The sequence below is a fragment of the Onychomys torridus genome, chromosome 11 (genome assembly GCF_903995425.1).
Source record: "Onychomys torridus chromosome 11, mOncTor1.1, whole genome shotgun sequence".
NCBI lineage: Eukaryota > Metazoa > Chordata > Mammalia > Rodentia > Cricetidae > Onychomys > Onychomys torridus.
In genome coordinates this window covers 66,865,677-66,880,302 of record NC_050453.1, presented here as the reverse complement: position 1 = coordinate 66,880,302, position 14,626 = coordinate 66,865,677, and positions in this window count along the sequence as shown.

The window sequence follows — 14,626 nt, the reverse complement described above, 5'->3', positions numbered from 1 at the left end:
CACACGTGTATATATAACAAATGGAAACATGATAGTTAAAAACCATTCCACCTGGCCAGCACACATGCAGTCCCCCAGCTCACCCCTGGGCCTTTGCACACACAGCCGCCTTACCTCAGTGCCCCTTTGGCAGCACAGTGCTCTACTTCCTTTGCAGGCTGTGTTGTGCCCATGTTTGAACCTCAGAGGCCTTTCCTGACCTCCCTGGGCAAAGCTCTACTCTAGCACTTAAAATCCTGGTGTGGGGGTTAACTGTGGTGCTTGTCTGCCCTTGTCAGCTAGACTGAGCTGTGGAGGCAAGGTTGTGGTCTGCACCCACACTTTGCCCATTGCTCATGAAGGGGGCTGGCTCTACTATACATAATCCTACATGCACATGGGAGACAGCTACTTGCAGGACCCCTTCCTCAGAGATTCTCTCTCTCTCTCTCTCTCTCTCTCTCTCTCTCTCTCTCTCTCTCTCTCTCTCTCTCTCTCTCTCTCTCTCTCTCACACACACACACACACACACACACACACACACACACACACACACACACAGAGTGGCTGTTCCCTCTGGGCTCTGTGAAGATGGTTCAAAGTACCAGGTGACAGTGTGCCCCGCTCCTAGAGAGTGATTGCCCTGGGCCTAAGTGATTGCTCCACAGGCCCCAGGTGCAGCACCAGCAGGGGGGGTGGCGCAATGAGACCTCCACACCCACCTCCTGTTAGCGCTAACAAAGACGGATCGGATGCAGCCTCCCGGAGTGCTTTGCCAGTTAACTGTTAAGTAGCAGACTGATTGTTCCAAAGTTGACAAGTGACAAGGAATGAGGTGTCAGGTGCTTCCAGCAGCCCTCCCCCAAGGGGTGGCAGGGACCAGACTCTTGAGTAGGAGACTATCTGATAGAGAGACTCACATCTCAGAGACAGACTGGTGGATTCCCATCTTGCTTAGTTCTGACCCTTGACCTTGGTCTATCCCCACTCAAAAAAAAAAAAAAAAAAAAAAAAAGACGTGCTCCCCAGCTCGGGGAACCATTTCCAGACTGCTCACCCTCAGTTCAGCTCTCAGGAGTGTCACAGTGGAAGGTGCCGGCTGGTGAGAATGAAGGCATTATTAGGGGATTGAGCATTCAGGGTTCTTGGGATTCAATTAGCTCCAACCCCCTCCTGGGGACCCTCCCCCACTGCCAGCTCTGTTTTCTAAGTTCGTCATGCCCAAAGCTCCACAGCCAAAAATGCAAGTCGAACCCAGCCCCTCTGGGGATTCTGCAGCCACTTTTGGCTATGTGAGTGTGCACACACACGTATGTATGCATGTTCATGTGAGGGGGTACACGTGTACGAAGGCCATGGAATTCGCCACAAGAGTCATTCCTCAGGCACTGTTTCTCTCCCGCACCCCCTTTTTCTGAGACACGGTCCCTCACTTCAACCTAGAACAGTCTAAGTAGGCGAGGCTGGCCATGAACACAGATATCCCCGTTTGTACCTTCCTGGTGCTGATAGCGAACACGCACCACGCCTGGCTTTTTGTGCGGCTTCTAAGGATCAAATTCAGGGTGGTTTTTTGTTTGTTTGTTTGTTTGTTTTTTGGCCGACTAAGCCATCTACTCAGCCCCATTCTTTTCTTTAAGGACACCCTAGGGTGGAGTTTTATCCACCCCTCCCCCATCCATCCGGTGAAGCTGACTGGACCAAAGGAGGAAGGAAAAGGCATTTTCCCCTATTCCGCTCCACACCCTCCAATGGCTCCAGCATCCTCTGCAGAAGCCCATGGTTCCAGCACACCGCTGGAGGAAGACACAGGAAGCCCACAACTCTTATTAGCATTCAATCACACCAATGGGCTCTTCCAACCTGTGCCATCTGTTGAGTTGCCTGTGCTATGAGGCTACCGCCCTCCCAGCAAGGTTAAGGGCAGTCATCTGGCTTCCAGGGACTTTTGTGAGCACCGTGTCAGGCCTCAGCAGACACCGGGTAAGAGTGGGTCATGTGATTGATGGGGCACTCTGTGCCCGCGCCCACACAGCCCTTCCTAGGCTCCCGCCAACTGGCCAGCAGCCTTTCAACACCACCTTGCACTCTTTCCCTTATAAATTCAAATAAATGGATGTGACCTGACGGGTCAATGTGCTCACTAATTCATTTATATCAATGAACAAGATCAAGGCCAGGAAAGTGCAGAGACTGGCTCCTGAGCTCTGCCCTAGGACATCTCAAGCTGGCGTGGTTTTGCAGTCATGGGGTTACAGTGATGTTGCTTTCTACCTTGGGCAGTGACAGAGAACAAAATGTCTTCGTTTACTTCTGTAGCTTCAATGAAGCCTCCCCAAAATTCGTATGCTCCAAGGTAGTGATGGTAAGGTGGTGGGACCCTTAAGAGGTCGGGGCAGAGGAAGAGGTAGCGATGACATTGGAGGTCCCGCCCCCTGAAGAGACTGAAGTAGCTAGTACAGAACTCAGGTTAGTTCTCTAGAGAGCCTTCATGCAAGAGGAAGCCTGACCTCTGCACCCCTTAGCTGGCTGTCTCCCCATGGGACTGCCCGTCCCTCTCACACTTGCTCATATTATGATGACCTGCACCAGGTGACAGAGCCAGAAGGCCGGCTCACCATAGGCTGGACCAAGGAAGTCACTGGAACTTGGACTTTGAGCACCTAAAATGGCTATTTAAATAGGGCCCTTTGCTCTCGACTGTCTTTTCTCTTTTTGTGTGTATGTATGTGTGCGTATGTGTTTGCATAAGTATAGGCACACATGGGGTATTCACATTGTGTGTGTGTGTGTGTGTGTGTGTGTGTGTGTGTGTGTCCATAGGAGTGTAGGTGCCCAGAGACTTCAGATCCCCCCTAGAGCTGGAGTTACATGTAATTGTGAGCTGCCCACAGGGTGCCCACAGGTGCTAGAAACTGAATTCAGGTCCTCTTGCAAGAGCAGAATGTGTTCCTAACCTCGGCACCATCTCTCAGGACTCTAAACCTCTTTTCTTTATGTAGTATCTGGCCTCAGGTCTTTTGATATGGTAACAGAAAACAAACTAAATCACTCATGAGGATTCTTCTGCCATTCCTGAAATTACAACAGCATGCTGGAGTTAGGGCCTCTAACACAAAGCTTTAACCAAGAATATGCCCCTTAGATTTATCTACAGGCCAATCTGATGGAGGCAATTCCTCAGCTGATGTTCCCTCTTCCCTGTGGTATGAGGCATGCAGAGATCTTTCTTCTGAAATGAAAGATAAGTTGTCACACCTGGCCCCTCCTACCGCCAGGAAAGAACCACAATGCTTAGTGGGTCTATTTGGATTTTGGAGACAGCACATTCCTCACTTTTTACTTCTGCCCGTATGCCAAGTGACTTGAAAATCTGCTGGCTTTGAGTAGGAGCCTGGAAGTGAAGGTTCTTCAGCAGGTCCAGGCTGCTTGTAGGCTACTCTACCACTTAGGCCATATGATTCAGCAGACCCAATGGGCTTTGAGATGTCAGTGAGAGATAGGAATACTTTTTGGAGGCTTGGAAGTCTTCCAAAGGTGAATCATAGTAGAAGCCCTTGGGATCTGGGGACAAAGCCTTGCTGTCACCTGCAGACTAATCTCTCTTTGAGAGACAACTCTTGGGCTGTTATTTGGCCTTAGTGGAAACTGAATGTTTGACAATGGGCTCCTGGGTTACCATGTGACCCAAGCTGGCCATGAACTGGGTATCTATTATCTGAGTAATAAAGTAATAAAGTTGGATGTGCATAGCAGCAACATATCACCAAATGGAAATGGCATTTTTGTGATGGGGCCCAAGACGGTCCTGAGGACACAAGGAAATTACATGAAGAAGTTGCCCAAATGTCTGTGGTTCTTATTTCCATTACAGTGACTTATGTCCCCAATTCTACACCTGTGGCTTTATGGGATATGCCCTATGATCAGTTGACAGAGGGGACGAAGAGAAGACTAAGGCCGGGTTTACGGATGGTATTCAGACACCACTCTGAAGGACAGAGCTGCAGCATCACATCCCATCAGACACTGGCGAAAGGAAATTCCTGTAGTTCATAGAACTTCGGGCAGTACACATGCTCATGCTTGTCATTTGAAAGGGGAAATGGCCAGATGTGTGATTGTTTACCGTTTTGCGCTGTAGCCTGTGGTTTGGTTGTATGGCTAGGAACTTGGAAGGAACGTGATTGGAAAATGGGTGGGAAGGACATTTGAGGGAGAAAGTTATGGATAGAGCTCTCCAAATGGACAAAGGATGTTATCCTTTCCTTGGGTCCAGGTAAATGCTCATCAAAAGGTGACTTGAGCAGAGAGGTAAATAATCATGTAGATAGGATGACCCCTTCTGGGGACAGTCAGCCACTTTCTCCAGCTATCCCTGTCATTGCCCAAAGAACAAAGTGACCATGATGGCAGAGAAGGAAATTCTGTATGGGCTTGACAACATATCAACTTCTGCTCACCAAGACTGACTTGGCCAAGGCCTCTGCTGAGTGACAGATCTGCCAGCAACAGAGACTAACCCTGAGCCCCTGATCTGGCACCATTCCCTGGGGTAGCCAGTCAGTGACCTAACAACAGGTTGACTGTTGTTGTACCACTTCCATCATAGAAAGGGCAATGCTCTGTCCTTACTGAAACAGATAATTATTCTGCTTGTGGGTTTGACTTTTCTACAGGTAATGCCTCTGTTAAAACTACCGTCTGTGGATTTACATAATGCCCTACCTACGATCACAGTATTCCACACAGCATTGCTTCTGTTCAAAGAACTCATTTCACAGCCAGAGAAGTGTGAGAGTGGGCCCATGTCCATGGAATCCACTGGTCATAGGATGTTCCCCAGCATCCTGAGGCAGGATAGAGTGGTGGAGTGACCTTTTACAGAAACAGCTAAAACACCAATGTCAGTAGCCTACTGGACCTGAGCAGGGCTTTCCAGAAGGTAGCCTATGCTTTGAATCATCATCCAATATATGTCACTGTTTCTCCTGTAGCCGGGATTCATGGGTCCAGGAATCAAGGGGTAGAAATGGGTAGGAATGGGTCCACTATCACGCTTAGTCACCTGTAGAAACAATTTTCTCCATGTTCCTGCAACCTTGCACTTTGGGGGAATAGGTGTTCTGGATCCCGAGGAAGGGATGCTTCTCCCAGGAGGCCCAACAAACATTCCACTGAATTGGAAGTTAAGAAGTTCTCATGGCCATTTTGGGCTCCTGGTGTCCTTGAATCACAAGCTAATAAAGGAGTAACAGTGTTAGGAGGGGTGATTGCCCAAGACTAAGTGGGGAATTGTTCTGCTTCTCCACAGTGAAGGAAGATTACATCTGGAGTGAGGAGATCCTTTTAGAGTCTCTTGCTGTTACACGTGCAGTGATTCAGGTCAATGGAAAACCACAGCAACCCAGTCGAGGCAGGATGACAAAGGGCACAGACCCTTCAGCTATGAAGGTGTGGGCACCCTTCCATGGAAAAACTATCTGTGGAAGTGCTTGCTGAGGGTGGAGGAAATACAGGGTGCATAGTAGAGGAAGGAAACTTAGGTCACATGGCCAGTCACAGAAATAAGGATTATAATTAAAGTGAATGCTTTGTTCCATTTGTTAAGAATATGTTTGTTCATACATTAAGTATATATTTGTGGTGTTTTTTTTTAAATATAACATCCATGGAGATAATACTAGGGGTTAGGCATCACAAATCTATATATCATATTTAAGCTATGAGACACCAAAAGATTAAACACCCTCAAAGGACTTTGATATCCAAGCTCTCTGGAGCCCAGATGCTGGTCATTGGAGCTGCAAGGGTTGGCGTTTTCTTTGATAGATTTAGTTTCACTGCTATGGCCTAGGTTACTTTTGGTTTTTTGCTTGTTTTCTCTTTTGGAATAAGAATATAAGAATATTCCATCATGTATGGAATATGTGTGGCTGGTTTTGATATTCGTATGAGTTTACAATGAGTAGATCAGAGACTTTTAAAACATGGAGATTTTTAAGGACTTGAAGGAATTTTAACATACACTGCACTTATATTATAAAATAAACATGAGACTTAAGGAATAAGGTTGGTTTGAGGGGTTTATTTGTTTGTTTGCTTTCTTTTTCCAAGACGGGGTTTCTCTGTGTAGCCTGGCTATCCTTAGAACTGGCTCTGCAGACCAGGCTGGCCTCGAACTCAGAGACCTGCCTCCCGAGTGCTGGGATTAAGAGCATGCACCACCACTGCCTGGCCAAGATCAGGTTTTCAAGATTTATTTCTGTCACTTTAAATTTATTTATTTATTTAATTATTTAGTTAGTTAGTTAGTTAGTTTATTTATTTATTATGTGTGAGTATGTGTGTGCTGTGGATATCGCTCTATGTAAATAAAGTTCTGATTGGCCAGTGGCCAGGCAGGAAGTATAGGCGGGACAAGAGAGAAGAGAATTCTGGGAAGTAGAAGGCTGGGGGGAGACACTGCCAGCCGCCGCCATGAAAAGCAACATGTAAAGGTACTGGTAAGCCACAAGCCATGTGGCAAAGTATAGACTAACAGAAATGGGTTAATTTAAGATAGAAGAAGTAGATAACAAGCAGCCTGCCATGGCCATACAGTTTGTAAGCAATATAAGTTTCTGTGTGTTTACTTGGTTGGGTCTGAGCGACTGTGGGACTGGCGGGTAAGAGAGATTTGTCCTGACTGTGAGCCAGGCAGGAAAACTCTAACTACAATGTGTGCCTGCTTAAGGTTTAAGTCTTTATGATGATTTATTTGTGTATCAAGTTGACAAGGAGTAGATTGTTAGGGTTGGTTTTAATGTCAACTTGCCATAAAATTAGAATCACCCAAGTAGGGAGCCTCAGCTGAAGAAATGTCCTGTTTGCCTTGCAAACCGTGGTTGTGGGTACCTTCTGACAGGAGTTCAGATAAAAAGCCTAAGTCAGAAGGACGGACTCGGCCCTTTGCTGGCTTGGCCTCCCTCTTGCCCTGAGTGCATCTGCCCGGTTGCTGCTGCTGCTCCTCTGACTCCCTCCCTCACAACAGAGCCAGCATTTCCAAGCTCTCCTTGTGAACCAGGGACCAGCAGCTCTCCAGGAACCTTCTGGGCATCTGGTGCCACACTGGGACTATGGGGCCCCTGTGGACTCAGCCATTACCAGTTGGCAGGCCACCCCATGCCCCAGTGAGACAGCCACTGTGGGGCCACTCTGACTGCTAAGCTTCAAGGACCAAGAAAGCCAGATTCTCAGCTCTTGGGTGAGATTCTACAGTCTTTACTATTTTAAAAATAAATCCATGCTGTCTTAGGTAGGGTTTCCATTGCTGTGATGAAACTCCATGCTGAAAGCAACCTGGGGAGGAAAGGGTTATTTTCACTTACACCCCCCAGGTAATAACCCATCATCACCGAGGGAAGTCATGGCAGGAACTCAGGCAGGAACCTGGAGGCAGGAACTGAAACAGAAGCCCCAGAAGAGTGCTGTTTACTAGCTTGCTTTCTTAGGGAACCCAGAAGCATCATCCTGCAGTGGGATGTTCTGTATGCTGTGAATGTGTTGCTCTGACTGGTTGATAAATAAAAGGCTGATTGGCCAGTAGCCAGGCAGGAAGTATAGGCAGGATAAGCAGACAAGGAGAATTCTGGGAAGTGGAAGGCAGACGCCAGTCCACCATCCAGGGAGCAACATGTAACAGGCACATAGGTAAAGCCATGAAACACATGGCTACATACAGATTAACAGAAATGGGCTGAGTTTAAGTGCAAGAGGTAGTCAGTGGTAGGCCTGAGCTAATGGCAGAGCAGTTTTAATTAATATAATTATATATATTATATATAAAATAATTAATATAAGCTTCTGAGTGATTATAAGTGGCTGCAGGGTTGTAGGACAGGCAGGACTGGAGAAAACTTCAGCTACATCATCCCAGAGATGGCACTGCCCACAGTGAGCTGGACTCTGCCTCCATCAATCACTAAATTAAGAAAATGCTCTACATACCGACTGCCTACAGTCCGATCTTGTGGAGGCTGAGGTTTTCTTCTCCCAGATGACTCTAGTTTGTATCAAGATGACATAAAACTAGCCAGGACACACACACACACACACACACACACACACACACACACACACACACACACACACACACACACACACACACCATTGGTCTGATCCTCTAGAGAACCCTGACTAAAACAGTCATTATTTTTGTTATTATTACTAACATTATTCTTGTTATTGTTACTAACACAGGATCTCATGTAGCCCAGACTGGCTTTAAACTCTTCATGTAGCTGAAGATGACCTGAGCTTCTGATCCTCCTGTTTCCATCTACCATGTTCTAGGACTACCGACACATACCACCACATTCAATTTATGCATTGGGTATTGAACTCAGGGCTTCACTCATGCCAGGCAAGCACTCCACTGACTGAACTGTATAGCTAGTGCTGGTTGGCTTTATTTCTATTTCCTTCTTAGACTTCAGGCTCCTTACTCCTGAAACGTGACCCAGTGCTGTCAGTGAAAGAGCTTCACTATTTCCAGGCAGTGCATAACCTCAGATCCCACCATTAAGCTTTCAGCTCTTCTGAAGCCAGTCTCTGGCCAGCCTGTGGCCAGCATCACAACCTGTGTGTATGTAACCTCAGCCAAGAAAACAAGGGCTGCTCCTATGTAGATCTCCGCCCCCACCCTCCTGCATACCTTCCTCCCCTCTCATGCATTCATTGCCAATTTTAGGTACATCTGTAACCCCTACACGTTAATCTCTGCCTCCTCAGATCAATAAAATCCTCACTTTCACTCTTCTTTGTGGGATCCACCTCCTTGTACTTAAGTCAAAAAAAGACATTTCCCGGGAGAGAGTCAGGGCAAACTCTGACATGCACTTCATATGGCTTTCTCATCTCAAGACTCAATCCCAGAAGCTGGGGAGTTGGCTCAGTGGATGAGAGAGTGCTTGCGTGCAAACTTAGAGACTTGAGTTAGAATCTCTTGCAGCCACATAAAAAGCCAGGCGTTTGGTTCCATGTACACCTAAAACCACAGCGCAGTAAGGTGTGGAGGCGGGAGGGTCTCTGGGCTTGCTAGTTGTCACCCTAGCTCCAGGTTCAGTGAGAGACTGCCTCGAGAGAATAAGATAGAGATGCTGGAAAGATGGCACAACAATGAAGACCACTCTCTGCTCTTACAGAGGACCCAAGTTCAGTTCCCAGCACCCATTTACTGAGACGCACACCGCCTGTTAAATCCAGCTCCAGGGGATCTGACTCCCTCTTCTGACCTCTGTTGGGTACTTCATGAATTTGTTCATACCTGTCTTAGTTTGGGTTACTATTGCTGGGATAAAATACCATGTCCAAAAAATCAAGTTGAGGAGGAAAGGATTCATTTGACTTACATTTCCACATCACTATTCATTTTCAAAGGAAGTCAGGATAGGAACTCAAGCAGGGCAGGAACCTGGAGGCAGGAGCTGATGCAGAGGCCATGGAGGAGTGCTGCTTACTGGCTTGCTCAGTCTGCTTTGTTCTAGAACACAGGATCACTAGGCCAGGGGTGGCCCCACCCACAATAGGCTGGACCATCCCTCACAGATCACTGATTAAGAAAATGTCCTATAGGCTTGCCTACAGCCTGATCTTTGGAGGCATTTTCTCAGTTGAGGCTCCCTCCTTTCAGATGACTTTGGCTTGTGTCAAGTTGACATAAAACCAGCCAGCACTACACACACCAACATGCACACACATGTACACATAAATAAAATTAAGATAAATCCTAATTTAAAAAAGAGAGAATAAGGTGGAAAGTGATAAAAAAAAAAAAAAAAAACAGAATACTTGATGCCCTCATCTGACTTCCAGACATATGTACTGGTGTGTGAAACAACACACATATACAGCATACACACTCATACACTATACAACCCCATACTCTGTGCATACACATAACACATAACACACACACACACACACACACACACAGAATCATTCCTTTGCTTGCTTAAAATAGTTTGTTATGTTTTATACTTGCTTTTTGGGAAAAGGAAAACCCAAGAACCACTGCTCTTAAGACTAAAACTATTTCAGGGGAGCTGGAGAGATGTCAGTGATTAAGAGCACTTACTGCTCTTGCAGAGGACCTGAGTTCAGTTCCCAGCACCCACAAAAGGCAGCTCACAAACACCGGAAGCTCCAGCCCCAGGGGATCTAATGCCCCTTCTGGATTCCTCAGGTAACTGCACTCCCACATGCACATACCTATACACAGGGATACACACATACACGCAGGAATTGAAATTTTTAACCTTAACAAAAATATTTCTGGGAAAGAAAGTCTGGGATATGAATTTTGAAAATGAAAAGTAAATGTGGGAAAACAGGACTGTAGCCAGAAAACTAATGACATACATAGATTACGCAAATGCTACAGACGTGTATGGTTACAAGGTAAAAGGCCTCTTCCTTCAAGTGGAACAATCAACAGTGGATTCCTATCTGAGTTGATGCTCTACAGTTGGATCCTGGGTTGGCACTCACCCCAGCTGGGCATGGGACAGCTCTAGTTTGCTGCCAACACAAAAAGTAGCTGGTTTCTCTTTGCCCAGAGAAGGTCATCTATAAAAGAACTTCAGGTTGTCTTGTTCTCTTGGTGATAGAGTTGTTGATAGACACAAGCTTTTGATTTGTAATTCACATCCTGTTTCTTAATTGGCTGTGAATGAGGACCTAAAGAATGAGTTGTGAATAAGGACCTGAGAATGAGGGAAGAGCTGAAAACCCTCACCTGGGAAATGTGTCCTTGCACTAGGCCCAACACTGATTACACACCTGTGTTGTACAGGCTTTCTTGAACCACCAGCTCCCAAATCATGACATGGATACTTGTTATTAATTATGAATGCTCAGCCTTAGCTTAGGCTTGTTTCTAGCTAGCTTTTTTAAAACTTAAATTAGCCTATTTCTACTAATCTATGTGCTGCCCTGAGGCTAGCTTACCTCATCTATATACTGTCCATCCTGCTTTCCTGCTTCCTCCATGTCTAGCTGGCTGGGCTGGTACCAGCTGGCTGGTCCCACCTATCTCACTTCTGCCTAGCTATTGACTGTTCAGTTTTTTATTAGACTAATCAGGTGCCTTAGGCAGGCAAGGTGAAAGAGCAATACATATTTACATAGTTAAACAATTATTCTATTCCACAACACTATGTTGGTTAGTATTGATTTTTAAAAATATTGAGCATATTGGCTCTCAGCCTTCCTAATGCTGTGACTCATTAATACAGTTCCTCATGTTGTGGTGACCCCCAACCATAAAATTATTTCTTTGCTACTTCATAACTGTAATTTTGCTACTGTTATGAGTTGTCATGGAAATATCTGATATGCAGGATATCTGATATAAGGCTGCTGTGAAAGGGTCATTCAACCCCCAAAAGACCAAAACCCATAGGATGAGAACTGCTGATCTAGAACCATCGAAGACACAAGCCTCCAGACACGCCTCTCAGCGATAAACTAGGTTAGTCTCCAGGCATGAATATTAGGGAGTCTCTTGACCAAGTCAATTGATGTGGAAAGGTGAGCAGCAGCAACATTCCAGGGGCTGGGGCCTGGAAGGTATAAAAAGAAGAAAGTGAGCTGGGCACCACCGTACTTCCTAGCCATGGAAGTGAGGTGTCCAGCCAGCTCACACTCCTGTCTTCCCTGTGGTGTTGGACTGTACACCCTCCAGCTGCAGGTCAAAGTAAACCTTTTCTAGCTTAAGTGACTTTTGTCGGAGTACTTTCCCACAGCAACAGGACAAGTAGCCCAGACAGCGGCCAAGACAGAGCATTGCCAGGACCTTGCTCAGAGCCCCAGAGTCTAGAGAAGAACCCAATGGTACACACCAAGCATTTCTCCTTAGCAAGCATTTCCGGTTTCACGGTGGAGTTTCCCAGGCTCGTAGCAAACATGTCCTCACCTCTAGAAACAGCATCATGGTGGGATTTCACACAGACACAGGAGGCTGACTAGATGGGCTTTTGCTCCACTACTTACCAGCTATGTGATTTTGTGTAAGTTATTCAGCCTCTCCCAACCCTAGCTTCTAATCTACAAAGTTGAGGATTTATAAAGCCTCCCTCCTGGGGTCTTCAGGAAGACTACAAACACTGTGTAAAAGCACTTGGCTTTTTCCTTTCGTGCATACATGTGTATGGAGAAGGTACATGTATTAGTGCATGCTGACATGTATATGGGCACAAGCACATAAAGACGGGGTATGACGGTTAATACTGTTAACTTGAAAGGATCTAGAATCGTCTAGGAGATAGGCCTCTAAGAGAGCCTGGAAGGAATCATCTAGATTAGGTTTTCTGAAATGGAAAGACTCACCTCAACTGTGGGTGGTCCCATTGCATGGGTCGAGCTCTGGATTAAAAAGGAGAAAGTAGAACTGAGCCCTGGCATTTGTTCAGCTTCTGACTGTAGGTGCAATGTAACCAGCTGCCTCACATGACTACCTCCATGACTTTCCCGCCATGTTGGATTGTACCTTCCAACCATGACCAAACTAAAACCTTCCTGTCTACGATTGCCTTTGTCAGGCATTTTGTTACAGCAGTGAGGGTGTAACTAATACATTAGAAGATAAGCATTGCTGTCACTGTTGAATAGATGCTTAACAAGCATTTGTTTGAGTAATGTCTAGTAATGGACAGAGCAGGAATTCTAACTTCAGTCTTGCTGATCTCAAAGCCTAGGCTCTTCCTAATCATAGTGTCATCTCTTGTGACCTCATCCTACTCTGACTTCCCAATTTCTTAAGAGTAGCCATCATCTCCTCTTCATGACGTGTTTGACTTCAGTCAATGACTGAGACAAGCCTATTGTCCTAGTCTGAGTCTATTGTTGTGATAACTCATGGCAGAAAAGGTTTATTTTAGCTCACAGTTCCAAGTCATAGCCCATCGTGGCAGGGAAATGAAGTGGCAGGAACTTGAAGTAACTGCTCACATTGCATCCACTCAAGAGCAAAGAGAAGGAACACACACACACACACACACACACACACACACACACACACACACACAGAGCCTTCAGCTAGTTTTCTCTGCTCTTGTCCAGCCCAGGGCCCTAAGTCAGGAAACAGTGCCATGCCCTTTCAGACAATCAAGACACACCCCACAGACATGTCCTCAGACCAACCTAATCCACACAGGCCCTCACTGAGAGGCTCTTCCCAGTTGGTTCTAGGTTAGGTCAAGTTGACAATTAACCATCACACCAAACAACCATCGTGCACTGCGTGTTTACATTTGATGCTTCTAGAGGCCTTAATCATATTATCAGGGTATTGCATTGTGTTATTGATAGACAATTACATGCTTACACGGTTGGGCTTGCCCAGGGGACCGCCTAACTATTTCCGGTGTAGAATAGCCATCTCCGGGTCAGACATCTCGCGGGACTGGGACTCGGGCCTTACGTGGTTGCGTAAAGCACGCGAGCAGCCATGTAATCTACGCGCATGCGTGGAGTACACACAGGAGTCCCTGTACGCATGCGCTGCCCAACCTTTAAAAAGCCGGCGCCATCTTGCATGACTCTCTCAGGCGCTCAGGCTCTCAGTCTCTCACCTCCTCCCCCTTCCTCCCCCCCCTTCTCTCCCCACCCACGTGTGTTTCACCCAGGCCTGTCACCTCTATCCACTTTAATAAAACTCTTCCGTGGTCTTGTTGTGTTCGGGACGTGTTTCTAGCGCCAAATAACTAACAGTTATACTTTGTTTTGTGTGAGATTTTTTTTTTGTTGTTGTTGTTGTTTTTTTTGTTGTGGTTGTTTTAACCTAAGTTCTGAGCTCCTTTGGAGACAGGACATGGATATAATTTATTCTGATTATATAGTAGTTACTCACTCAGTGACTTTTAAATGGGATCAATTTCTCTTTTTAATAACATTCTAATATCAGGAGGTTTGCTTTCTGGAAAGCTCTTGATTTCCATGTGTGCTCCCTGCCTCACCAGGCCTTTATCATCCCTGTCACCCACCTGGAGCACTGGCCCTTCTGAATGACTAATTACATTGTTTTGCTAATAGGAACTTATTTCAATTAGTGTAGTGAGTTACACATATGACAGGTGTGCTAGTCAGCACCCTGCTACTGTAAGAAAATGCCTGAACTCATCAACTTATAAAAGAAGAGAGTGTCATTTTGGTTTGTGGCTTTGAAGCTTTCCATGACTGATTGGCCTCATTATTTTGGGCCTAGAGCAAGATTGTAAATTATGGCAGGAGTGAGTATATGTTTACTTGAGAGGGGTGGAGGGTGCTTGTGTCTTCCAATCCCCTTAGAGGACACACCTCCAATAGCCAAAAGACCTCCCACTTAGCGCCACCTCCTTAATGTCCCAACCCACTTTCCAGTAGTGCCACCCTGAAAGGGAAGACTTTACTATATGGTCCTTTGCAGGCCATTCAGGGTCCAAACTCTAGCACCCAGCTTTAGGCTAAGGGAGCAGAGCTGAACACAAGACAGCTGTCATCTCCTTCAAAGATGGGATTGGCACAGGTGAAACAGGTAATGAGTAAGTGACATTAATGATATTGAGGTTGGTGCAAACTCAGTAGGTATCTGTTGAGAAAGAATCATAGCTTTGAACAATGCAAGAAT